The sequence below is a fragment of the Sturnira hondurensis genome, unplaced genomic scaffold, assembly GCF_014824575.4.
Source record: "Sturnira hondurensis isolate 20B ecotype Veracruz unplaced genomic scaffold, ASM1482457v3 Scaffold0008196, whole genome shotgun sequence".
Lineage (NCBI taxonomy): Eukaryota > Metazoa > Chordata > Mammalia > Chiroptera > Phyllostomidae > Sturnira > Sturnira hondurensis.
The window spans coordinates 1,450,379-1,477,402 of NW_028080827.1; the positions used below are offsets into that span (position 1 = coordinate 1,450,379).

At 41.1% G+C, this 27,024-nt stretch overlaps 2 non-coding genes across 2 annotated transcripts; one reads left to right on the plus strand and one right to left on the minus strand.

Moving 5' to 3' along the window:
* Positions 1-412: 412 nt before the first annotated feature.
* On the minus strand, positions 413-484 carry TRNAH-GUG (transfer RNA histidin (anticodon GUG)). The gene has a single exon. It is a non-coding gene; the product is annotated as a tRNA-His (tRNA).
* A 669-nt stretch (positions 485-1,153) lies between these two features.
* TRNAH-GUG (transfer RNA histidin (anticodon GUG)) lies at positions 1,154-1,225 on the plus strand. Its single transcript has one exon. It is a non-coding gene; the product is annotated as a tRNA-His (tRNA).
* Positions 1,226-27,024: the final 25,799 nt, after the last annotated feature.

The following is a 27,024-nucleotide window of genomic DNA, read 5'->3' on the forward strand; positions in this document are numbered from 1 at the left end:
GAGGAATTACGATACATAGTTCTTTAAGCCTTTGCACAAGAGATTATTCTGGCTGATGACAAATTTTCTTTGTGCCTTCAAGAGCTGTTTCACAGGTCACCTGCTCTGCGAAGCCTTCTCTCCCTATTATTGGGAATCTGTTTCCAGCGCTGCCATGGAAATTATTACAGACCTGTGACAAAATAGCCTTGTGAGTGCTTTTGTGCTTGCCTCCAAGAACAATAACACGCGTAGAGCCGGAGTAACTGGAAGCTTATAAATGTCGTAAGTCCAATTTGACCAGAGCTGGAGAAAACGTCGTTTCGCACGGTCACAAGAGGATTGGAATGCATTTTCCGAAGGTTATAGAAAACTGAAAAACGGAGGATAGCTCTAAAAGGTTGGATCCTTTGCCGTGTTATTGCTTTCACAATGCCGTGACTCGGATTCGAACCGAGGTTGCTGCGGCCACAACGCAGAGTACTAACCACTATACGATCACGGCGAGCTACCAGGGATCCCGTGATCAAGGCCTTCGCCTGAGATCTTGTGTGTTAAATGCCCCGCCCCTCGACGTGTCACTGAGTGGTCAGGGTTCGTCCCGCCCAGCCCCAGACTTCGCTGTTTTCTGAGCGTAAGCTGGAGCGTTTGTCTCCTTGCTTTCCTGATTTCAGTCCGGACTCGTTCGCCGGCCGGATGCCTCCGCTTCACTTCTAGGGAGGCTGCGCTGGGTCTTTCCCTTCCCGGCGTCACAAAGGAAGTTGTGCGGAGGAGTCGGAACTGATTTTCCTTCTCGTAGAATTTAAGAGACAGCCCCATTCCGAACCGGAATCTGTTCAGATAGTGTGAGCGCCGGGGGACGGTGGGTGTGGGAGGGATCTAGGGCCAGCGTTTGGTCGACTCTGGGGTCTCACGTCCATATAGACTACGTCGGCCTGGCCTCACTGGAGTCAAAGTTTGCAAAGCACTTCCATGTGTTTTCTTCTGTGGTCCCTCGGGGCAACTTGCGGGAACGTCGGCTGGCCCGTGAGTTCATGTTGCCCGTACTCTCTGCTTCAGGGTCAGTACGAGGGCCAGTGGAATCTGATCAGCACTGGTTAACATGGGAAGGCTGGTGGCCCTATACAAGAGGACAGTAATTGGCCAAGAGTGGCTCGTGGCGTCCCGGTAGCTCGCCGTGATCGTATAGTGGTTAGTACTCTGCGTTGTGGCCGCAGCAACCTCGGTTCGAATCCGAGTCACGGCATTGTGGGAACAATGGCACGGCAAGGGCGTTCTTTTTAGGTTTGGGAAGCCACATTCTTCTCTGTGATTGTTCTTCGCTGCCTGACTAGGCCAGAGCAAGTCGAAATTATACAATGGCAAAAGATAAAAGAAGTACGTTTTGGATTTGGCTCTCAGGTCCCCGACTGCAGCTGTATCACTGTCAAGGAGGGAATCAGGTAAGACTCAGTGAAGACTGAACCTCTCCAGCTGCTCCCAGGGGACTTGGGGATGTGTGGCAAAGTAAGTCAGGAAGTGTTCCTGGGGAGACAGACATTGCAGTGGGGTTGTGTCCCCTTTACCTACAATCCACCAGCAGAGACTTACTGAGTGGCGTGTTAAGAGCAAGACACAGCTGAGGACTGTAATTCCCAGGTCTCCCCACTGTCATTTTCCTAAATTTGATTACTTTAAAGCCATGCAACAGGACAGCTCAGCCCACGAGAGAATAGAATGGGGGAAGGTGAGCCGAAGAAACTGCCAGATTTAAGGGATACACACACTACATATGTATGTATATGTGAATATGAAATCAACATCACACGCAAAAATAAAACTGGCCAACAGAAATGTGACAACTTTCATGCCTCTGACCACTCAGAGAATAACTACACTGAAGGTTTTTAAATCCACAGGCTGGATAAGGTGTCAGGGTAGGAAGCAAGGAAAGGCTTTGGTTCTTACCCCTGATGGCCCTGCCACCATCCATCCTCCCAATCTTTCCTGCAGCTGCTTCAATACTGGACAATGAGCTGTTCCCAGAATCTGTTAGTCTCCTTCTAACAGTATTATGAGCAAAAACAGTTAGCCAAGAAAGTAAAAACCACCAACATACTCTATCTGAGGTAACTCACTCTAGTAATTCACATTCATCCAAGGCAACTGTAGTATATTCTGAGGGCAGGAATGCTCTAAAGAAAGCCAAACAGAAAGTTCCTGGTTGTAGGAAGAGTAACAGAAGGGGAAGGTGTTCTCCTGCATTTCTGACTGCTGGCCTTTTTGGCAGGTATAGCTATCCTGGAGATGGGTGCACACAGCTCTCATAATTTTATAGTATCTTTTGATACTATAAAATAAGTGATTCCCCTTGCTCTGACTTTAGATAATGATTTGACTGCCCATGTAGATGTTCTTACAGGGAAGAACATTGTTCTCAACAACTCAGTTGTTCTTGTTATTGGTTTTTGATTTAGAGTCTTAAGAATTTGGTTGGTATGATTTATTTCCCTTGAGTCTCCCTATGTCTCCCTATGACAAAATGGAGTTTCTGGGCTGGTGAAACTGAGAGCTACAGATCTTGACCTTGGATGACCTCACCTGCTGCTCTGGGACACCCTCTTTAAGCAGTCAGACAACCTCTCCCCTCGACCTTTTGCTTTACACTCACTTTTTATAGTTTCTGATTCTGGGTTTGTGTCCTTTCCCCCACTCCTTCCAACTTGAAATCTAAGCTCTTCTATAGGTCTTATCACTAGGAAAGAGGCAGGCAAACCTTCAAGGAGCAAACCTATCTAGGGAGGAGGCCGCAGCCTTGGACTTCTACTAGGAGGCGCTGCATTCCAGGGAGTGGATGTAGAATGCTCAGGCTGGAAGCTCTTGTCCTGCTGCACCTGTGGCCCACAGGTCCACAACCCAGGGCCAAGAGATGTGCGATTTTAGGTTCCCAAGAAGGACTCCCTGGCCTCCAGGTTTTATTTATTCAACAAAGTTTAAGGAGCCAGGCACTGATCCAGGCACTGGGGAATTAATCCTGAACAAGACAAAGCCTACCTCCCTGACTTGCTCACTGATTCTTCAAAGCCCTTAATGGGGCACAGAAACCACATGAACTTCCTGACTTTGTTCCCACTGAGCCAGCCAGTCTCAGATCCTTTCCTGAGGACAGATTTTTATCAGGCCAGAGAGAAGAAGCCAGAGAATGGAGAAAAGGGAAAAGAAAGAAGGGGTCTTTAGCTCCAAAGACTCTGCTGGCTTCCCATTTACCTGTGTTGTCCTGCTTCAGTACATGTCTCAGGCATAGTCACTTCTCTCCACATCCCCATCTGACCCAGGCTGGACCCCATTTCCCTCTCCTACTCTCAAAAAGATGACATGGACAGTGATTTCCTTGGAAAGGGTCGGATTGGGGCTGCTTGTGGAGGTGGAAGGGAGAGGAGCGGAGCCAGGAGATGGCAGCAACTGCTTACTCCCTTCTGTTTTTCTCACAGGCCACAGAGTCAGCAAACAGTCCACCTGGAAAAGTTCTTGAGAACATAGCCTGTGGACTGAATCACAGGTGGAGTTTGTAGGCTTCAAAGCTGGCGCCAACCTAGCGGCTCTTCCCTATTATTAGAGTTATCTTAATTCATTTTAGTAGAACACAAAATTGCACTTATCTTCATTGCAACAATGCTTGCAGGAAAGCTTTTTTTTCAGGAACCCAGAGTACCTTCCTGAGAACATATGAACTAAGAGGCTGAATCAGTGCCCCTTCAACTGTGCAATGTCCCATCAGCACTCTCTGGGGCTTTAGTCTGATACCACTGGGGGTTTGTAACTCGATAAAATACTCAACTGTTTGGGCTCATATCTAAGATTTCCACTTAACAGTTGTTGGGCAAATTGCTTAACCTCTCTAAACCCCACCTTTTGTAAAATACTGGCATAAAAAAGCAGTAACTACCTCCTAGGGGGTTGGGAGATTTCAGTGAAATAATGCATGAAAAGTCCTTGGCTCAGAGTTTTGCACCAAGTAAAGCTCTTCATAAAGGTTACCTAGTAGTATTACTATTAATTGAGTTTGTTGATGATCATACTAGAATGTGGTTTCTGTGAGCATTTTTCTCCTTCTCCCTACAGACCTTTGTCACATATTAATGAGGCCATCTAGTGCTCTCATAGAGCTTGACAAAACCTCATCAATGTCCAGACCAGGCCCACAGTGTCTTGGCACCAAGTTCAAGTGGGGCCTCCCAGGCAGGTGGCATTCACTTGTTGTGGCATGGAGTGTTCTTCTTTTACCCAAATAAGGCTCCTCAGAGGGCTTTTCTTTGCCTAGCATCTCTTGCTTATATTCTGCAGTGTTCCTTAAAAAATATCTAACAGTTTTCAAGGGTTACCCTGTGTTGTGGCACTTTTTTAAAGGTTGGGGATATTTGGAAAATTAATTTTTAAAACCCGAAGTTACCTTAAATGGGAAAACGTAGCATTTAATTTAGCTATAAAAATTTTAAGGCATAATATAGTTTTTGGTTTGAATGTTATACTCATGTGACAAAAGGATTATTTGCCTGTTTAAGGTCAATATATTTGCCTCTAATACCCCAATAATTTATTATGTAATAAATAACTTACTGAATACAATCTATATAATTTATTTTTGCAATAGATCTGAACACCTATTTCTTAAGAAAATGCACCTTATCGTCCTGTGCATTTTGTTAATTATAAAGCGATCTTCTTTTCTTCTTCCTTTTTTCTCATTTTTTCAATTTAGATTTATTTAATTATTGTTCAAGTACAGTTTTCTGTCTTATATTCCCAGCCCTGCCCACCCCCTCAGTGCTCTACACTACCCTCCAATTTCCCTCCCCGCCCCGACCTTAGATATTGTCCATATGTCCTTTATACTCGTTCCTGTGAATCCTTCCCCTTTCCCCCTGTGATTCTCTCCCCTCTCCCCTCTGGTCCCTGTTAGCCTGTTCTGTATTTCAGGGTCTTTGGTCATATTTTGCTTGATTGTTTGTTTTGTTGTTTAGGTTCCTGTTAAAGGTGAGATCATATGGTATTTGTCTTTCACTGCCTGGCTTATTTCACTCAGGATAATGCTTTCCAGTTCCATCCATGATGTTGCAAAGGGTAGGAGCGCCGTCTTTCTTTCTGCTGCATAGAATTCCATTGTGTAAATGTACCATAGTTTTTTGATCCATTCATTTACTGATGGGCATCTAGGTTGCTTCCAACTCTTGGATATTGTAAATTGTACTGCAATGAACATTGGTGTGCATAGGTTCTTTTGGATTGGTGTTTCAGGGTTCTTAGGATATATTCCTAACAGTGGAATTGCTGGGTCAAAAGGCATGTTCATTTTTAGTTTTCTTAGAAAATTCCATACTGTTTTCCATAGTGGTTGTACCAGTCTGCAATCCTACCAACAGTGAACTAGGGTCCCCCTTTCCCCACAACCTCTCCAACATTTGTTGTTTGTTGCTTTGTTTATGATGGACATTCTGACCGGTGTAAAGTGGTATCTCTTTGTGGTTTTAATTTGCATCTCTCTGATAGCTAGTGATATTGAGCATCTTTTCATGTGTCTCTGGATCCTCTGTATATCCTCCTTGGAGAAGTGTCTGTTTAAGTCCTTTGCCCATTTTTAAATTGGGTTGCTTGTCTTCTTAGAGTGGAGTCGTGTAAGTTCTTTGTGTATTTTGGAAATTAAACCGTTGTCTGAGGTATCATTGGCAAATATGTTTTCCCAAACAGTTGGTTCTCTTTTTATCTTAATACTGTTTTCTTTAGCTGTGCAGAAGCTCTTAATTTTGATGAGATCCCATTTGTTTGTTCTTTCCTTAATGTCCCTTGCTCTAGGGGATGTATCAGTAAAAATATTGCTGCATGAAATATCTGAGATTTTCCTGCCAATGTTCTCCTCTAGGACTTTAATGGTGTCACGGCTTATATTTAAGTCTTTTATCCACCTTGAATTTATTTTGGTGTATATGTAAGTCGGTGCTCAAGTTTCATTGTTTTGCACGTAGCTGTCCAGTTCTCCCAACACTATTTGTTGAAGAGGCTATCTTTACTCCATTTTATGTTACTGCCCCCTTTGTCAAATGTTAATTGACTGTAGAGATTTGGGTTTATTTCTGGGCTCTCTGTTCTATTCCATTGGTCTATGTGCCTGTTTTTATGGCAGTACCAGCCTGTTTTGATTACTGTGGCCTTGTAATACAGTTTGATATCAGGTATTGTGATACCTCCTACTTTGTTCTTCTTTCTCAAAATTGCAGCTGCTATTCGGGGTCTTTTATGGTTCCATATAAATTTTTGAAGTGTTTCTTCCATGTCTCTGAAATATGCCATTGGTACTTTAATAGGTATTGCATTGAATCTGTAAATTGCTTTGGGTAGTATGGACATTTTGATGATGTTAATTCTTCCAATCCATGGTATATGTTTCCATTTGTTTGTGTCTTCCTTGATGTCTTTCTTCAGTGTTGTGTACTTTTTCTGCATACAGGTCTTTTACCTTCTTGGTTAGGTTTATTCCCAGATATTTTATTTTTGTCTTTGCTATATCAAATGGGATTTTTTTCTTGATTTCTGCTTCTGTTGATTCATTGTTAGTATGCAAAAATGCCTTTGATTTCTGGATATTGACCTTGTAACCCACTGTTTTGCCAAATTCATTTATTAGTTCAAGCAGTTTTTTGGTAGAGGCTATAGGATTTTCCATATACACTATCATGTCATCTACAAACAATGACAGTTTTGTCTCCTCCTTTCCAATTTGGATGCCTTTTATTTTCTTTTCTTGTCTGATCGCTGTGGCTAAAACTTCCAGTACTATATTGAATAGAAGTGGTGAAAGTGGACAACCTTGTCTTGTGCCTGATCTTAGTGAAAAGATTTTAGTTTTTGCCCATTGAGTATGATGTTGGCTGTAGGTCTTTCATATATGGCCTTTATTATATTGAGGAATGCTCCCTGTATTCCCATTTTTCTGAGTGCCTTTATCATAAATGGGTGTTGTACCTTATCAAAAGCTTTTCCCATGTCTATTGATGTGATCATGTGGTTTTTGTCTTCGCTTTTGTTTATGTGATGTATTACATTTACTGATTTGTGAATATTGAACCATCCTTGCATCCCTGGGATGAATCCCACTTGGTCATGGTGTATGATCTTTTTGATGTATTGTTGGATGGGATTTGCCAATATTTTATTGAGGATTTTAGTGTCTATGTTCATCAGCGATATTGGCCTGAAGTTTTCTTTCTTTGTTGTGTCTCTATCTGGTTTTGGAATTAGAATGATGCTAGATTCATAAAAAAGTTTGAGAGTTTTCCATCATTTTGGATTTTTTGGAATAGTCTGTGAAGAATAGGGGTTAGCTCTTCCTTAAATGCTTTGTAGAATTCTCCTGTGAAATCATCTGGTCTGGGGCTTTTGTGTGATGGGAGTTTTTTGATTACTGCTTCAATGTCATCTGCTGTTATTGGTCTGTTCACGTTTTCTGTTTCTTTTTTGTTGAGTTTTGGGAGATTATATTTTTCTAGAAATTTGTCCATTTCACCTAGGTTTTCAAAGTTCTTGGCATAGAGTTCTTCATAGTAATTTTTTATAATCCATTCTATTTCTGTGGTATCAGTTGTAATCTCTCCTCTTTCATTTCTGATTGCGTTTATTTGTGTCCTCTCTCTTCTTTTCTTAATGAGGCTGCTTAAAGGCTTGTTAATTTTGTTTAGCTTTTCAAAGAACCAGCTCCTGCATTCATTGATCCTTAGAATTGTGCTTTTAGTCTCTATGTCATTTAATTATGCTCTGATCTTGGTTATTTCCTTCCTTCTACTTGCTCTGGGCTGTCTTTGTTGTTGTTCCGCGAGTTCTTGCAGGTGTTGGGTTAGGTTGTTTGTTTGAAATGTTTCTATCTTCTTTAGGTAAGCCTGTATTTCTATGAACTTCCCTCTCAGGACTGCCTTTGCTGTGTCCCATAAGTTTTGGGTTGTTGTGAGTTCATTTTCATTTGTTTCCAGAAACTTTTTGATTTCTTCCCTAATTTCATTCTTGACCCATTCGTTGTTTAATAGCATACCATTCAGTATCCATGACTTTGAGTGTTTTGGGTTTTTTCCTTTGGGATTGGTTTCCAATTTCAGTCCCTTGTGGTCAGAGAAAATGCTTGGTATAATTTCAATTTTCTTGAATTTGTTGAGGCTCATTTTGTGTCCTATCATGTGGTCTATCTTTGAAAATATTCCATGTGCATTTGCCGCAGCCCGCTGCAGCAAGGGTGGTCGCGAGGTGAGGTGAGGGACTGAAAGAAAGGAGAGGACCAAATGCTCTGCTGGCAAATGGCAACTTTATTCAAGAAATAACTGTCTTATATACAAACTGCTGTGGCCTAAAGCAAGACCGCAAGGAACTAGAAACAATGTTACACACCCTAGAGTTATCAAAAGGGCAAGATGTTCTCATATCCTTGGAACATTAGCCCGAGGACAATGGTGTCCTCATAACCGTCATTTCCTTGGAACATGACGCATATGCCAAGATCTTGTTATCTCCTTCAAGGCTGGGAACAAGAAGGTCAGGAAAATGTCAAGACACCCGCCGGCTCCAGGGACCAGAAACCAAGTTCCTTCACCATTTTCACAGTGGAGGACTCTGTCCTTGGTCCCCTGTGGCCTGGCGGGCTCCCACATGCATTTGAAAAGAATGTGTATTTAGCTTCTTTGGGATGAAGGGCTCTATATAAATCAGTTAAGTCCATTTCATCTAGGTGTTGTTTAATGCTGCAATATCTTTGTTGATATTTTATTTGGAAGATCTGTCCATTTTTGACAGTGGAGTGTTAAAATATCCTACTATAATTGTGTTGCTGTCAATATCTTTCTTGAGGTCCTCTAAGATTTTCTTTATATATTTGGGTGCTCCTATGTTGGGTGCATATATATTTATGATGTTAATATCTTCTTGGTGGATTCTTCCCTTGAGTATTATGAAGTGACCTTCTGGCTCTCTCTTTGTGGCCCTTTTTTGTAGTCTATTTTGTCTGATATGAGAATTTCTACCCCGACTTTTTTTTCTTGTCCATTTGCTTGGAAAATTTGTTTCCAGCCTTTCACTTTTAGTCTGTGATGGTCTTTGTCCTAAGGTGGGTCTCTTGTAGGCAGCATATGTGTGGGTCATGCTTTCTTATCCATTCGGCTATTCTATGTCTTTTGATTTAATCTACTTATGTTTAAGGTTATTATTGAAAGGTACTTATTCATTGCCATTTATGTACTTGTGTTCCTCTCTGTCTCTTTTCCTTCCTTTCCTTAAAGCAGTCCTTTTAGTATTTCTTATAGAGCTGGTTTGGCGGAGGCATATTCTTTTAGACTTCTTTTGTCTTGGAAGCTCTTTATTTGTCTTTCTGTCTTGATTGAGAGTCTTGCTGGGTAAAGTAGCCTTGGTTGTAAGCCTCTGTTTCTCATTGCTTGGAATATTTCTTGCCATTCTCTTCTTCCTTGGAGTGTTTCCATTGAGAAGTCAGTAGTCAACCTTATTAGGGCTCCCTTGTAAGTTACTTCCTTTTTCTCCCTTGCTGCCTTTAAGATTCTCTCTTTGTCTTGGAATTTTGCCATTTTAATGATGATGTGTCTTTTAAAATTTTTTTTATTTATTTATCTTTAGAGGGGAAGGGAAGGAAAGAGGGAGAGAAATATCAATGTATGGTTGCCCCTCATGCGTCCCTCGCTGGGAATTGGCCTGCAACCCAGGCATGTGTCGTGACTGATGATGTGTTTTGAAGTGGGCCTCTTTGGGTTCCTCTTGATTGGGACTCTCTGTGATTCCTGGATTCATGTGACTTTTTCTCTCATCGAATTAGGGAAATTTTCCATCATTACTCTTTCAAATAGGTTTTCTATCCCTTGTTCTTCTTCTTCTCCTTCTGGTATTTCTATTATTCGGATATTATTACGTTTCATATTGTCTTGCATTTTTCTTAATCCCTCCTCATTCTTTCTGAGCCTCTTTTCCTTTTCTTGCTCTTTCTGGGAGTTTCTTTATACTTTGTCCTCCAACTCACTGATCCGATCTTCTGCCTCATCGATCCTGCTTTTCATTCCTTCTACTGTGTTCTTCGGTTCAGAAATTGTATTCTTCATTTCCTCTTGGCTTTTGCTGATAGTTTCTATTTCCTTTTTCATGTTGATATAGTTTTCAGTGAGTTCATTGTAGCTCCCCTGTAGTTTCTGGTAGCTCATTGTGGCTCTTTGAATTTTCTGATAACCAGTGCTTTGAGTTCAATATCTGATAGTTGACTTACCTCTATTTCATCTAAAGTTCTTTTTGAGACTTCCACCTTTTCTTTCATTTGGGGATTGTTTCTTTGTATTCCCATTGTTTGTGAGACTCTTCTTGTTAGCCTCAGCTTTTTAAATTGATCTGTTCTAATTCCCTGGGTTAATGGTGTGAACTTCTGTGATAGAATACCTGTGAAATTCAGTGGTGCAGTTTCCTTCAGGTATCTTGATGTTCTCCGCTTCCAGCTACTCCCTTTTTGTGCGTGTGTGATCAGTTGGAGGGGGAGGCAAAATGGTTTATGTCAGCAGAAAAGTATTTTATGTTATTTACAGTCACAGCCGGTGGAGAAGAGATAGAAAATCTTTTTTAAAAATATATTTTATTGATTATGACATTATAGTTGTCCCATTTCCCCCTTCACTCCCCTCCACTCTGCACACCCCTCCTCCACCATTCCTCCCTTTCGTTCATGTCCATGTGTCACAAGTTCTTTAGATTCTGTATTTCCCATAGTATTCAGGCCCTCCCCCTGTCTATTTTCTACCTACCATCTATGCTACTTATTCTCTGTACCTTCTCCCCCTTTCTCCTCCTCCCACTCCCCTGTTGCTAACCCTCCATGTCATCTCCATTTCTATGGTTCTACTCCTGATCTAGCTGTCCTCTTAGTTTGCTTTTGTTTTAGGTGTGGTTGTTAATAACTGTGAGTTTGCTATCCTTTCACTGTTCATAATTTTTATCTTCTTTTTCTTAGATAAGTCCCTTTAACATTTCATATAGTAAGGACTTGGTGATGATGAACTCCTTGAATTTGACCTTATCTGAGAAGCACTTTATCTGCCCTTCCATTCCAAATGAAAGCTTTGCTGGATAGAGCAATCTTGGACGTAGGTCTTTGGATTTCATGACTTGGAATACTTCTTTCCAGCCCCTTCTTGCCTGTAAGGTCTCTTTTGAGAAATCAGCTGACAGTCTGATGGGTACTCCTTTGTAGGTGACTGTCCCCTTATCTCTTGCTGTTTCTATAATTCTTTCCTTCATTTTAATCTTGCGTAATGTAATTATGATGTGCCTTGGTGTGTTCCTTCTTGGGTCCACCTTCCTTGGGACTCTGAGCTTCCTGGATTTCCTAGAAGTCTATTTCCTTTTCCAGACTTGGGAAGTTCTCCATTATTATTTGTTCAAATAAGTTTTCCACTCATGACTGTTTCTCTTCCCCTTCTGGTACTCCTATAATTTAGATATTGGAATGCTTAAAGATGTCCTGGAGGTTCCTAAGCCTCTCCTCATTTTTTTGAATTCTCGTTTCTTCCTTCTTTTTTGTTTGGTTGTTTCATTCTTCCTTCTGGTCCATTCCATTGATTTGAGTCCCAGTTTCCTTTCCATCACTATTGGTTTCCTGTGCATTTCCCTTCATTTCAATCAGTTTAACCTCCATATGTTCCTCTAATTTGTGACTATAATCAACCAGTTCTGTGAGCGTTCTTATCACCAGTATTTTGAACGGTGCATCTGAAAGGTTGGCTATTTCTTGGTCACTTAGAATTATAGGCTCTGGGGCCTTGAGCTGTTCTTGAGTCATATTGTTTGGTTTGATCCCACCTGTTATGTATGAGGGGTGGAGCCTTAGGTGTTCACCAGGGTGGGGCGACCCAGTTGCTGAGTTGTGAGGCTGTATGTGGGGGCGGGGTCAGAGAGGGGAAAAAAATGATGCTTTGCTCTGCTCCGCTCTCTCTCAGATTTCTGTCCCCTCTGTGGCTTCCCACAAGCAAATTGGGACCCTCTGATTCTGGTTCCTGGGTGTGTGGGCCCATGTACTCTCCAGGACCCTGTGGGTCTCTCCAACAAACTCTCTGTGAGCCTGGGAGCCTCTCCCGGCCCCTTGACCCTGAGAAAGTCTTTCCAGTTGGTGCTTTCAGGCTCTAATCCCTGTCGCTGAGGCCCTAGCCTGAGCAGTCTGTCTCACTGTTCCCTCCTTTGCTTGGTTTATCTGTGCACAAATGTGTGACTGCAGTCAGCCTGCCGCCCTGTGCCCTCACTGGGTCCGCCCATTGCCATCCCACGTTTGGGATGCATCAACCACCTCCGCCTCCACTCCTGGGTCTGTTGGACAGAAAGCTCTTTCCAGCCCGACCTGGCTCTGCCGCTGACTCGGCCCCTCTTACCAGTCTGGCTGAGTGGTTCATTGTTGTTGGACTTCCATACAGTTCAATTTTCACTGTTTTGGCTATATTTTTGTTTCTAAAACTTTGCTGTCTTTAAATTTAGTTGTGAGAAGGGGCACAGTTTCCACCTTACACCTCCATCTTGGCTGGAAGTCCAAGAGATAGAAAATCTTTAGGCTATATATAGTGTTAACTGTAATCTTTAACCCAACTTGCCACTTTTAAGAAAGGATGGACAAAAGATAAGTCTCTTGTTGGGAAGGGAAGGCTTGTGAGTTGAATCTAGAAAGCAGTGAGGTTGCGGGTGGTCAGATTTTGAGGTAAGGTGAGAGTAAAGAATAGTAACTAGGTGTAGCATGTGAGCAAATAAAGTTAATCACTACAGTAATAGAATTCAGGAATCTGTAAAGTGGGCTAAGATCTGAGAGATGTGTTGTGTTTACAGTTGTATAGAACAGCTATTATTTACAATAATATTAGAGCAACAACCATATGACAGACTCTATGTGATCTGTCTGAATAGGGGGTATAGAGCTTTGGGTAGTGTGCCAATGGAAAACAAGTGGCATGAAGTATAGAAAATTAGCAATACACTGTGGAGGAATGAACAGGGGAAACCTGTCAAATAACACATAACCAGCCAAGACTAAGGAGCCTATATAGAAAGAGAAAGAATACAAAGATACTATTGAAATATAAAAGAAGTGAGAATAATGAAAAAAATACAACTATGCAGCAACTTGAGGCTTCTCTGCTATAGCAAAGTGAAATTGATCTCTCTGTCTCTATTGTTGAGATGCCCCCTCTTTGGGTCCCACTCTGGTCCTTTCGCAGTTCCCAGTTGTTTGTGTCTCTTGTGGGTAAAAGAAAACAAAGCAACAAACAAACAAACAAACAAAAAAGGCAGGAGAAAGGAGGAAAAAGCAACAAGTTTGGGAAGAAAGGAAGAAGGACTGTAGCTGTCTGGTCCCTCCGTCACAATCTCTGGTCTCTTATTTTCATAAATGCTGGGGAACTGTTGGTTGATGGTGTTGTTCCTCAGTAGATCTGCCAGGATTTTCTCCCAGGGGTCTGGAAACTGGAATCGCTCCGTTCTACTCCATCACCATCTTCCTTCCTATAAAGAGATCTTTTGACCAAGAATTTAAACCTAGGGCATAAAACAGGGGAAAAGGAGCTCCCTAATTTTTCTTTGTAAGAAACTCAAGGTTGCAGATATAATGTTCACTTCCTTTAAGAGAACAATGGCTCTCGACAAGAAGAAAGGTGGTTTGACAAAGAACTATCCACTCCAAATTTGTTTAAAAAACCCAAACAAACAGACTTAATAGCAGAATTCAACTCCTGCATGAAATATATGGGAAGACATTTATACTGATATTTACAAGGAAATCTGTAAACTGATGAGTGGAATATCCTTGAGCCTTGTGTCAGTAAACAACAAATGAATGTTGTGCTTTCAAAAGTATATATTTCATTTGGTTAGAAACAAAGTCAATACCATACAATCTCACTTTTAACAGGAATCTAATCAACAAAACAAACAAGCAAAATATAACCAAAGACACTGAAATTGAGAACATGCTGACAGTAACCAGAGGGGAGAGGGGAGGGAATTTCAGGGGAAAAGGGGAAGGGTTTGCAGGACAAGTATAAAGGACACATGGACAATAACAAGGGGGGTGTGGAAACTGGAGGGAGGTGGGGAGGGCTGGGGAGGTGTGCTGGGATGGGGGTAAAAGGCAGAAAATTGTACATGAACAACACTTAAAATTAAAAAAATTACTTTAGCACAAAAAAAAGAAATGAAGTCAAGTTTCTGAAAGATTTCTCTTTAATGGGCAGAACAGTACTCACTGAAGTAAAATAAAAGCTGTACCATGGTAGTTGCCTATTGCTATGGACTGTGTGTATGCATTTCCCCCTCACCTTCCTCCCACCCCACACAGACCCAAATGTTGAAGCCCTAACCCCCACTGTGTTGGTACTTGGAGATGAGGCCTTTGGGAAGTAATTAGGTTAGATGAAGTCATGAGAATGGGGCCTTTCTAGTAGGATTAGTGCCCTTCTAAAAAGAAGGACCAGAGAGCTTGCTTGCTGTTTCTGCCATATGTGGACACAACAAGAAGGAGGCCATCTACAAGCCAGGGAGAAAACTCTCACTAGAACCCAACTATGCTGCACCCTGATCTTGGACTTCCAACCTACAGAAGTGTGAGCAATAAATTTAAATTTCTGTTGTTTAAGCCACTCACTCTCTGGCATTTTGTTATGACAGCCTGAGTCGACTAACACACCAATAGCCTTTCCAAACCATGTTTCTCTTTCGATGACAAATGTTTGCTTTGAAACCATCCAATGACTTGGGTGCCCTTTGTTTTGGCTTCAAGGTCACTTTTTGAACTTGAGAACAGATTTGGCTCCACCAGTTTGGATCCCTGTCCTTGTACCTTAAACATGGCCTGATGCTTTCTATCTGGCTGTCTCACCTCAAACCCAAGCCCAGCCCAGTCTCTCATCTCCCTTCTCTGGGTAACCCACAGGTGAAAGGTCAAATGATCAGTCATGTCTCAGGAACCATCAAAGTACAAGAAAACGTAAGAAACATTGCATGATAGACCAAATGTCAAACCTAAATTTATGGACAGAGAAAGAAGGGAGAGCTGCAGAGGGAAGAGAGAAAAGAGAGAACATTCACTGAACATCTCTATGTGCCAGGCACTGAACCAAAGACTTTTATTTAATTAAATAAATTATTTGTTTCATTTAATTCCACAGGCCTGTGAAGATGCCGCTGTTATCACCCTTTCAGCTGTTAAACAGCTTGTCTAAAGGTTTTACCTTAGGTGATAAATGTGAGACTAGGGAGGAATAGACAATAGTTTTGTGGGGCTAAAGAAGACATGGGTGTTGTGTGAGTGGCTCTAGACGTTAAGAGAGGGAATAGGAAGGAAAGCGAGGTTTCACCCTGACATCCAGGTTCACTCTTAGGCTGGGTTGGCTTGTGGTTGACTGTGTAATCGAGGGAAGAGAATATCACCACTCTGAGGCTGCAATATCATATTGAAAATGGGAAAATACACACTGTTACTTGTCATATTATTTCAGAGGTTTATTGGCAGGATCTGATATGTTGATCTACAGGAATGAAATTCATCTAGAAGAAAAGCCATACAGATTCAATTCAACACCTTGTTCTGTTTGCTATTCCAAGGCGGTTTTAATCCAGCTAAGAGGCCATGACATAAACCGTATGATAACTATCCACATGTGACTGCAGTGTTAATCACTTGGATGATCTCACGTCCTCTGGCCTGCTGGGGTCCACCCCCCCCCCCCGTACTTTACTATTTAAGTAAAATTGTCTTGAACTCACCCATCTTCTGTAGAATGAAAATAATCACCATCACTTCCAATATTTCTGAAAATTCTTGGGGCCTCTGTCCTGGTTGTCTCTGGCTCCATTTGCACACTTTGGTTGACTTCTGTAACTTGGCTGCAAGGGATGTCTATATCTACATCTACATCTACATTTATATCTACATATCTATATCTATATATCATCTATATATCTATATCTAATCTATCTATATAATCTCACTGCCCCTGCTCCCTGGCAGCCCTGAACAACACCTAGCTTCCTCAATTCCCCACATACTACTAACTCCAAGCTGTATGTGCAGCAGATTTTACTAAAGGCTTGAGGAAAGGAGGGTGAAATTGAAGTCCAGGACAGAAAATGTTAACTGTCCTTTTCTTTGATTGCCTATTGGCCTTTCACCTCTGAAAAGACCTCATTGGTCTGGTCTTTAGTGACTACCCTACTGCCCCACTTCTTTCCCTTCTCTTTCCCTTTTCTACTTAGGAGCATCTCCTCCTAAGATGCTCCAATAATTCCTGCTCAATTACTTATGCAGGACAAGATAGCCATCACCTATTGGATGCTTACTTTGCACCAGGCACCATGCTAAGTGCTGTATACTCCTCAAGTAACTGACATTCTCACTTTTCATTGCTCCAGATATTGGGGCTCACACCTAGGGGTTTTAATTTTTTCCACAAATAATTTTTTAAATAATTTCTGTGTGATAGTGGCTGGGGTCTCTGCTGTAATGGAGCTTCATAGCCAAAAAGCCAATCAAGATAATTTGCTGGAAAAAAAACCCAACCCCCCAAATGACTTCCGGCCAAGATGGAGGCATAGGTAGATACACTTTGCCTAAATTTTTATATTTGTTGATACACAACAAATTTAAAAGCAAAAAACAATCAGAACTGTCAGAAAATTGAGCTGTGTGGAAGTCTGAACAACCAAGGAGTTAAAGAAACATTCATACAGACCGTAGGAGGGGCAGAGACAGGCAGCTGTTGGGGCAGAGAGGACACCAGGCAAGGTGGAGGCTAGAGGACCAGGTGGGCTATGCAGTGGCTTGCAGTCCTACATTTGTGTGCAGATAAACTGGGAGGAACAACTGGGGAGCGAGACAGACTGTGCAACCTAGGGTTCCAGCATGGGGAAATAAAGCCTCAAAACCCCTGACTGAAAAAAATCTATGGGGATTGCTGTGGTGGGAGAAACTCCCAGCCTCACAGGAGAGTTCAGTGGAGAGACCCACAGGGTCCTAGAATATACAAAAAGCCACCCATATGTGAATCAGCCCCAGAAGGGCTAAATTTGCTGTGGGTGGTGTGGGAAATGATTAAAAGCCAGCTGAGAGCTGAGAAGCGAAGTGGCATTGCTCCCTCTTGGACCCCTCCCCCACATACAGTGTCACAGCTCAGTGGTGTGGGTTGCCCCGCCCTGATAAATACCTAAGGCTCTGCTTCTTACTAAACAGGTGCTCTCAGACAAAGAAATATGGTCCAAATGAAAGAACATGTCAAAACAGAAAAAGAACTAAGTGATGACAAGACAGCCAACCTATAAGATGCAGAGTTCAAAACACTGGTAATTAGAATGCTCACAGAAATGGTTGACTATAGTTGCAAAACAGAGGAAAAAGTGAAGGCTATGCAAAGTGAAATGAAGGAAAATATGCAGGGAACCAACAGTGAAGGGAAGGAAACCAGGACTCAAATCAATGACTTGGAGCAGAAGGAAGAAAGAAACACTCAACCAGAACAGAATGAGGAAATTCAAAAAATGAGGAGAGGCTTAGGAACATCTGGTACTACTTTAAATGTTCCAACATCCAAATCATAGGGGTGCCAGGAGAAGAGGAAGAGCAAGAAATTGAAAACTTATTTGAAAAAATAAAGAAAACATCCCCTGATTTGTCAGAAATCTGACAAAGGAAATAGACTTCCAGGAAGGCCAGGAAGCTCAGAGAGTCCCAAAGAAGTTGGACCCAAGGAAGCACACACCAAGGCACATCATAATTACATTACCCAAGATTAAATGTAAGGAGAGAATCTTAAAAGCAGCAAGAGAAAAAGAGAAAGTTACCTACAAAGGTGTCCCCATAAGACTATCAGCTGATTTCTCGAAAGAAACCTTACAGGCAAGAAGGGGCTGCAAGAAGTATTCCAAGTCATAAAAGGCAAGGACCTATAACCTAGATTACTCTATCGAGCAAAGCTATCATTTAGAATGGAAGGGCAGGTAAAGAGCTTCCCAGATAAGGTCAAGTTCAAGGGGTTCATCATCACCTAGTCCTTATTATGTGAGATATTAAAGGGAGAGACTTCTTTAAGAAAAAGAAGTTAATCAAAACTATGAACAGTAAAATGACAATAAACTTACAACTATCAACAAATGAATCTAAAACAAAAACAAACTAAGCAAACAGCTAGAACAGGAACAGAATCACAGAAATGGAGATCACGTGGAGGGTTATCAGTGGGGAGGGAGGCGGGGAGAGAATGGAGGAACAGGTACAGGGAATAAGCATAAATGGTAGGTAGAAAACAGACAGGGGGAGGTTAAGAATAGTATGGGAAATGGAGAAGCCAAAGAACTTGTCTTTACGACCCATGGACATGAACTAAGGGGGGGGAATACAGGTGGGAGGGGATGCACAGGGTGGAGGGGAATAAAGGGGAGAAAAAATGGAACAACTGCAATAGCACATTCAATAAAATATACTTTAAAAAAACCCACCTCAGTTGGTGTGGCTCAGTGGATTGAGTGCTAGCCTATGAACTGAAAGGTCATGGGTTCTATTCCCAGTCAGGGCACGTGCCTGGGTTGCCAGCCAGACCCCCAGCTGAGGGCATGGGAAAGGCATCTGGTCGATGTTTCTCTCACATACATTGAAGTTCGTCTTCCTCTCTCTCTCCTTCCCTTCTCCTCTAAAAATAATTAAATAAAATCTTTAAAAAAACTCCACAATTCTCAAAGAAGAATAATGCTGCCACTTTTATACAAAAGTTTTTTACTCCAGACTATAATATGAGAACATTATGACAAACAGCCATAACAGAGAAAAATATAAAAGGTGCCAAATGATTGAAACATAGGTAGCTCAGGCAAAAGAAGAGGAGAGTGAATTCACTGGATGCTGAAAGGGAGTCCAAAGGCTTTCAGAAAAAGAGGCAGTCATCTGAGCTGGATCTTAATGGATGAGTGTTATGAGAACAGAAAGAGGGGAAGGAGGCGTAGGGGGCTGGGCCCAGACGAAAATCAGAGTCGGGGTTAGGAGCAAGGACTCTGGGCTCAGGCATAATTCTGTCATTTGCTCACTTTGGTTTTTGGCAAATTGCTGCATCTCTCTGAGTCTGAATTTCCTCATCTAGAAAACTGGGATAGCAACAGTATCTTCCTCAAGGGTATGTGGTCAGGATTAAATGAGAATATGTGTGAAATGCATTTCAGTGACTGAAATATGGTAAATGAACAATATAGCTTTGAAAAAGCAAAGGATCTGTATTAGGAACTTTAGACTTCAGGTGTTACATTTTTGGAGCATGTTACCATTTATATAAATGTTTTTCCTTTCACTTTTGTTGTAATTTAATCATTTGAGAATGAGGTCACTGTGCCCATGGAGTCTCTGACTCCAGATCTTTCCAATCCTGCCTTGAAAGTAAAAAACCCAGGAGAGATAAACCCTGAAATGATTATTAACAAATAGAATTACTTCCTATCCCTTATTTCCCAAAGAAGAGTAAACTGTTATCAGTGGAATAAGATTAGAGCATCGTGGGGGGAGGGTCAGGATTGGGGTACCAACACCAACTTTCTTAGACTTTGTCCACTGAGCAATTGAGCCACGGAAAATCATTAACCAACTCCAAATCAATGAGCAATATTAGAGGTCAGGCTTTTCTAATTAGAATCCAAGTCAAAAGGCTTCTAAGAAGTTCAGGAAATAGAGAATAAAGATTCTAATACACAGTATGACTAATTGTGGGAGATGGCTGTTGATGCAAAGTCTCTAGAACACAAACACGCTAACATGCTGGCAGGGCCTCGCTGGGTCCTCCTCACGCCTCATCCATTCCCATCACAATGCCGAGACAGCTCACCCACCTGCTGCTCCCTGACATGTGGGCCCTCAGCACGGTCAGCCTCCATCACCAGCTCTGCTCTGCTAGGACTGAAGTGGCCACCACAGTGGTCCTGGAGCCTATTTTCCTAGAGCTCTATCACAGCTTTCTCAGGCAGAGCACTGCAGAGTTAAGTGGAGGAAGATGTTGGAAATGGAGGAGGAGGTGTCCGAAGGAGAGACAGAGAAAAAAGAGGGAGGGAGGTGGAGTCAGAGAGGCAGAAATTAAAAGAGGGGTGTAAAAGCAGAGGGCAGAAAAAAAGATAGAAATCCCTAATGGCAGGGCAGACGGGTTATAAATCCTTAGGACTCACCATATTCTCATTCTGCTTTCTGTGGTCAGATAACATTTCTTTGATCTTTCCATTAGGAATTTTTAGAAACTCTTTACTGAAGAAGCAGGTTGTCTAGCACCTGGCCCCTGAATTGGCCAAGCACAGTGCTGCAGTGTGGAGGGGCACGCATCATCTCCCTTCTGTTTCCACACCCTTCACATATTCAATGTCTCATTACTCTGAAAGGAATCTGGCTTGGGCCAAGGCTAGAGAGAAAAATACCTTAAGGTTCTTTTTTTTAAAAAAAAAGATTTTATTTATTTATTTATTTTTAGAGGGGAAGGGAGGGGCTAGAGAGGGAGAGAACCATCAATGTGCATCTCATGTGGCCCCTACTGGGGGCCTGGCCCAAAACCCAAGCATGTGCCCTGAAAGACCTTAACGTTCTTGAAGGCAAGATTGAAAAAGCATCAGGATTTCATGAGAAGTGGAAAACATTTCTTAAAATAAACTGTAATTGGGCACCTAAGACATAAAAATAATGGGGTTCTTGGAAAACACTTATTATCACCACCCCTTTAAACCATTTTAATTGTCCCCAGTAGTTCAAATGGCTTTGTATTCAGGGTCTATCCAACTCTATTCAAATGTGAGATTTGAAGAAATGTATATTTAAATTCTTCCCTTTGTGTTCTACTCCATCCATGTCATTTTTTCCTCCTTCACAAGCTCTTCCCTGCAGGAACTTCCCTCCTGGTGAGCAGGAATGAAGGCCTCAGCTCTAACTAGCTCTAACACAAACTGTATACCTAACTCTAATATATGCTTAACTCCAACTCACTGCCAAGTGAGGGAAACTGCCAATGGGAGGGGGTGAAAGAAAGAGACAAGTGAGTATAAGGATTGCTTTACCTAGGGTAGGAGGTAGCACCAGGGAAGATAACAGAAAATTCTTGTTTAGAACATACTGGTGCTGGGATATCAATGGGTCATCTTAGAGGAAATGACCTTCAGGTTTCTGGAAAAACAGGAGTGTGGGAGGAGATTTCTCAGGGTCAGGGTTAGAGAAAGGGATTGGATATCATCTCCATAAAGTAGAGGTGTGTGATAGGCTGCTGGGTTCAATGAGGGCCTGAGTACACGGCCAGCAGAGCACAGAGTCCTTATGCCTTGCCCATCAGGTTACCGCCTGTGGCTTGACTTACAATACCTACAATCAAGGCACTTATGGTTAACCAGAATGTGTTAAAGGTCTGTTTTTGCTCTAAAAGTCTATATGACTCTACAAGATTAACCTGCTCCACACCCCGAGATAACAGCTATTTTATGACCTGGCTGGCGCCAAGGCAAGATGAAATTGAGTAGTTGGAGGAGCAAGAGGGCCTCCAACTACTTCTCCTTGGTACATTGATCTCTTTAGCTAGCTTCTTGGAAGAAAGATAATTTCCTAATCTGTGTTCTTGCTTAGCAAATAACAAGATAATCCGTCCAACATTAGTTCAGCCACTGATGAAAAAGTTGGATTTTCACTTTGTTGGTTCTCTGCCTTTCCTCTTAATTCAGTTTCCTCTAGGCATTTCCCCTAATTAGAGGGAACTGAAGGCCTTTACTCTAGCATACTCTACCTAGCTTTATCACATGCTTAGCTTCATTTTAAACAAATTTTCAGTATTTTTTCCAGAGGTAGCTAAACAACATTAGCTGCACTAACACTGGTGGACCCAACCAGTATTAAGGCCTTCCTAAAGCTCAAGAAGGGGTCGTGAGTGGAAGTGTGCTAGTGGCGTCAGAAAGATCCAGGTGCTCAAAGCTGTTTGGGTCCTTCCCTTAGAGCAGGTCTTCTGCCTGAGATGATGGATTTTAGAGCGTATGTGTGTATATATGAGTATACGCTTCATTTGGTATTTCAGAGATTTTGATGTTTTCATTTCATTCAATTAAAATGTTTTCTACTTTCCCTTATAACTTCTTTGACTTATGTAAAAAATACTTGGACTTGTAAGTAAAAAATATAAGTATTTTTTAATTTCCAAATATTTGGGAACTTTCAAGATATTTTTTTATTAATGATTCCTAGCTTAATATTTTTACTGTCTTAGAGTATATTTTGTACACTTTCAACCATTTTAAATATTCTAAGGGTTTTTTTTTTTTGTCCAGAATGTTGTCTGTCTTGGTGAATGTTTTGTGTATACCTAAAGTCAATGCATATTCTGCTCTTCTTGGGTGAAATGTTTCAAAAATGCCAGTTAGGTCAAGTAAATTAATAATGCTGTTTAGGTGTTGTATTTCCTTATGCCTTTTCTGTCTGCATTTTCTATCAATTACTGAGAGAAAAGTATTAAACTCTCTAAACATAATTGTGTATTTGTCTATTTCTCCTTTCAATTTTGTTGGTTTTTGCCTTACATCCTTTGAAGCTACATTGCTTAGTCCAGATACATTTGGGATTGTTGAACATTTTTGGTGAATTTACTCTTTTCCATTAATGTAGCATTTTTCTTTATCTCTAGCAATATTTTTTTCTGAAGCCTGCTTTTCTTTTCTTTTTTTAAAAAGATTTTATTTATTTATCTTTTGAGAGGAAGGGAAGAAGAGAAGGAGAGAAACATCAGTGCATGGTTGCCTCCTGTGAGTCCCCCGCTGGGAACTGGCCCGCAACCCAGGCACGTGCCCCGACTGGGAATCGAACCGCGATCGTGTGGTTCACAGGCCCGCGCTCACTCCACTGAGCCACGCCAGCCAGGGCTGAAGCCTACTTTTCTGATATTAATATAGATACTTCAGGGTGTTTTTTTGGTGTCTCCATAAAATCTCATTTTTCATCCTTCTACTTTCATTTTATGTTTTTATATTTAAACTGAGTTCCTTACAGACAGCATACAATTGGGTCTTGCTTTTATTTTTTAAATCCAACCCAGTAATCTCTATATTCTTTGGTGTGTTCAGACTATTTATATTTAATGTAGTTATTGATGTGGCTTGATTAAAATCTATCGTTTCACTAGGTCTTTTCCGTTTGTTTCATTTGTTTATTTTTCTGCCTTCTTTTGGATTGATTACTTTCATTTAATTTCCACAATTGGCTGATTATTTAACCTCTAAAGTTTTTTAGTGGTTGCCATAGGGTTTGCAATTTACATCATTTAAGATCAGATTCTATGTCTAAATAATATCAAAGAGCTTCGTACATAGTAAGAAGACTTTACAACAGTATACTCCACATTTGTTCCTTCAACTTTTGGATTGATTTTTCAGATATTAAACCATCCTTGTATCTCTGAAATAAATCACACTTGATCATGGTGGATGATCCTTTTAATGTATTGTTGAATTTGGTTTGCTAACATTTTGTTGAGAAGTTTTGCACCTATGTTCATCACAGATATTGGCCTGTAATTTTCTTTTTTGTGTTGTCCTTGCCTGGTTTTTATATCAGGATAATGTTGAGGGCACCCCTCAAGCTCATAGATGAGTTTGGAAGGCATGGACTCTTGAAGAGATAGTCCTTAGTTCACCCTAAGCCCTGCAGGTCTTGTGCACATGTGTCCAGCTGTTCCTCAAGGCCAGATGTTTGTGGCCTTGTCTCTCAGGTGCTGGTCTTAAAAGTTGGGGTGCCCAATATGGGGATGCCCAAACCCTTCATTCCTGAAGGAAAATCTTCATGTTTTGAGTTTTTTCCTGATGGTAGGTTACCATGACAGGGGGTGGGTGGGGCTGGGAGTAAGATTTATGGTGGGCTTGTGTCTCAGCTTCCAAGTGTTTTCCCTCTTGTTTGCCTGATGTGAAGGGATCACTCCACCAGTTTTTAGGTTTTTTTTTTTTTGCAGATGAAGTTGTTCCATATATAGCTATAGATTCAGTGTGTCTGTGAGAGGAAATGAGTTCAAGTTCTTCCTTTGTCACCATTTTGAACCAGAACCCCTTTTAGTGCTGAACTTTAATTTCTAGAATATGCATTTATGTTTTTATAGATTCTAATTGTCTTTTCAAAAATCTCTGTCTTTTTATCTATTTTGTTCACCTTTCCTCCTATTTTTAGAAAAAATAATTGTATTTATTTTATTTTATTATTATTTTTTAAATTGTATTTATTTTAAATTCCTTGATATTTCCAATACCTGAGTCATTTATGAATTTGTTTCTCTTATCGTTTTTTTTCTCATGGTTTTGGTCATTTGGTCCTATTTTTAAAAGATGCCTTGCAATTTTAAATTAGATACTGTGCATTATAACTCAAAATCTGTGGAGGCTCTGGAGATGTTCCATATACTTGAAGAGTGTTAGCATTTCTTTCATTAGGAGTGTCAGGTAGAAATGAATTGACTTGATCTTGTTGAGACTTTGCTTTATGCCTGTTATTTTGCTTTGTGTTTCCTCTAGGGCATAGATTTTATTGCTAAGGTATGTCTCTTATTACTGGGTTATGGTCCTTTTAGGGTCTCAATAGAAAGCCTGATGTGTTTATGAAGGTCTACATCCAGTGGGGCTTGAAATGAACACAACCCCTCCAGCACCACACAGCTGCTGCATTTTTTTTTTTTTTTTGCTGAGTTTCTTGGTATCTTGTTTTGAACATATACAACTTTTAAGTTGGCCAACGATTTCGAAACAAGGTTACAGGTTTTTTTTCTATTTTTGGTTCTCTTTTTTTAAAAATGATTTTTCTCTCAAACTGCAGCCATTTGGGATGCCTCAAAGTCCATCTTCTCTCTCTTCAACCTTGTAAGACTTCTTAGGTTTTGTGTCTCTGCATTGTGATTAGAAAAATAAAATGTCCTCAGAAAAAGAGCTAGTATAAAGGCAGAACTCAACTGTGCTTTCCTTCTCTCAAAGATCAAAGACCCTCAATCCCTTTGTTTCTCAGTCACTCTGAAATGCTTTCAGACTGTTGGTTTGTATGTTTCATGTAGGCTTTTTTGTTGTTTTCAACAGGAGGGGTAAAGACAAGCTACTTCAATGAGACCAACGGTGGAAGTCCCTTTATTCTCTCTAGTTTTGCCTGTTTCTACTAGTAATCAAGGGACAGGTAAAAGCAAGGGGATAAAATCTTACATTATTTATACTCTACTTATTTCCCACGTGGGTTTGTGGTAGGCTACTTACTTTCTCTGGGGGTAAAGCCCAGGCGCTTTAGCTTCCTCGGCAAATGAGCAGAGCTAGCTTCTAATCCTGGCTCTACCCTACCTAGTTGTATAACTTCAGACAAATGATCTTTTCAAGTTTAGTTTTCTTTGTACCTCATATAGGATTAGTAGCTGACTTGCTTACAAGACTTTTATGAGGATAAACAGTAAAAGTAGAGAAAAATCTTTTGAAAGACTGTAAAAGGCTGCAGAAACAGAGGCATCTCTTATTTAATTTTTGCCCCACAGCCTGTAAGTAGCACAAAACTGAGAATCAGGATCCCAGGATTCGCATTTGGCTTAGTCACTAATTAGCTGTTGACTCTGGGTAGATTAATTCATTCTTCCTGATCTGTAATTTGAGAGAGCTTATCAAACTATAGTTTATAAGACGAAAAGAAAACTCTGAAGCAATGAAGCCCAAGACTGTTTGTAAACCCACAGTTAATTGAAGGAAGGCACTTGCCAGATCAATTCTCTTCCTCTTGGCAGTTGGATTGTGTCAATAGTACCTGCATTTAAAGGAAACGTGGATCCCTTGGACAAGTGAGATGAGTACTGGAGCCTGCACTTAGAAGATGAACATGGATTGTTATGCCTCCTACAGGACAAGGAAGAGGAAAGAGAGAGGGTGAGAGAAGAGAGAGATGTGCTCACTGACATTGCTGCACCTGGACCGAATGCCGAATGTCAGGATCTGTGCCTACTGTTACGCCTATGCCTTCCCCCAGAACTGGCAATCATCGAAGGTAAAAATAAAACCCAAAGATTAAGTGTGAGTGAGGATGAGTCAGATAGACCTCACGGCCACCATGAAATGATAGTCAGACAGCATTGAGTATCCTGCCAGTGGGGGGCTGTGTTCACCTTAGGGCAGCCTGGACTTTCTGTGAGGAGTTGGTTCTTGAAGTTGGTCCTGTGAGAACTCTTTGGTTCTTGAAGCCTAGAGATAGGCGGAGTGGAAAGTGACTGAAAAGGTAAGTTTTAAGCCTCACAGGGAGGTGCAGCCCTGCTGGCCCGCACCCTCTGTTCTAAGACTCCTGTCAGAAACTGGCAGAAAGAGACCTCATAGAGTGATTAATTGATTTTGATGTATTGGTTTGAAACTTCACCTACTTGATAGCAAATGTCTAGATAATAAGCTTAACACTTAATGATTCAGGTATTTTGAAATAATCATATTTTTGCCATACTGTAAACATAAATTTATCAAGTTCCCTTCTTCCTCTGTATCTGTTAACAGCTCCTGCAATGCTTGGCTGCTGTGTGTATTTTCTTTCTTGTTAAAAATCATATTTTAACTCCCCCAAAATGTCAGACTGAAAAGTGTCTGTAAATTTTCTGAATTATTACAATAATAGTCCACAGCTATAAGGTCATGTGCTGTTTTTCAAACTCTTTTTCTCTATTAAATTACATAATTTTCATACTTTTTCATAATGATCTTGTGAGATAGCATTAAGCAATCAGGTAAGGCAGAAATAACAGAATCGGGCCCGGAGAAGTGAAATGAGTTGCTCTTTGTCGGAATATAACACACAGTTGCTCTGCAGGGCTTTTATGGATGTGTGTGTATGTATTTCACTTATTTAACAAATATTTGTTGATGGCCTAATATTATGGCAGGCCTTGAGGCCGGGGGTACAGTAGTGAACAAGGCAGCCTGTGCTTGAGGAGATCACAGTCTAATGGGAGACGTGTAAACGTGTTAGACGTGTAAACGTGTTAGACGTGTAGA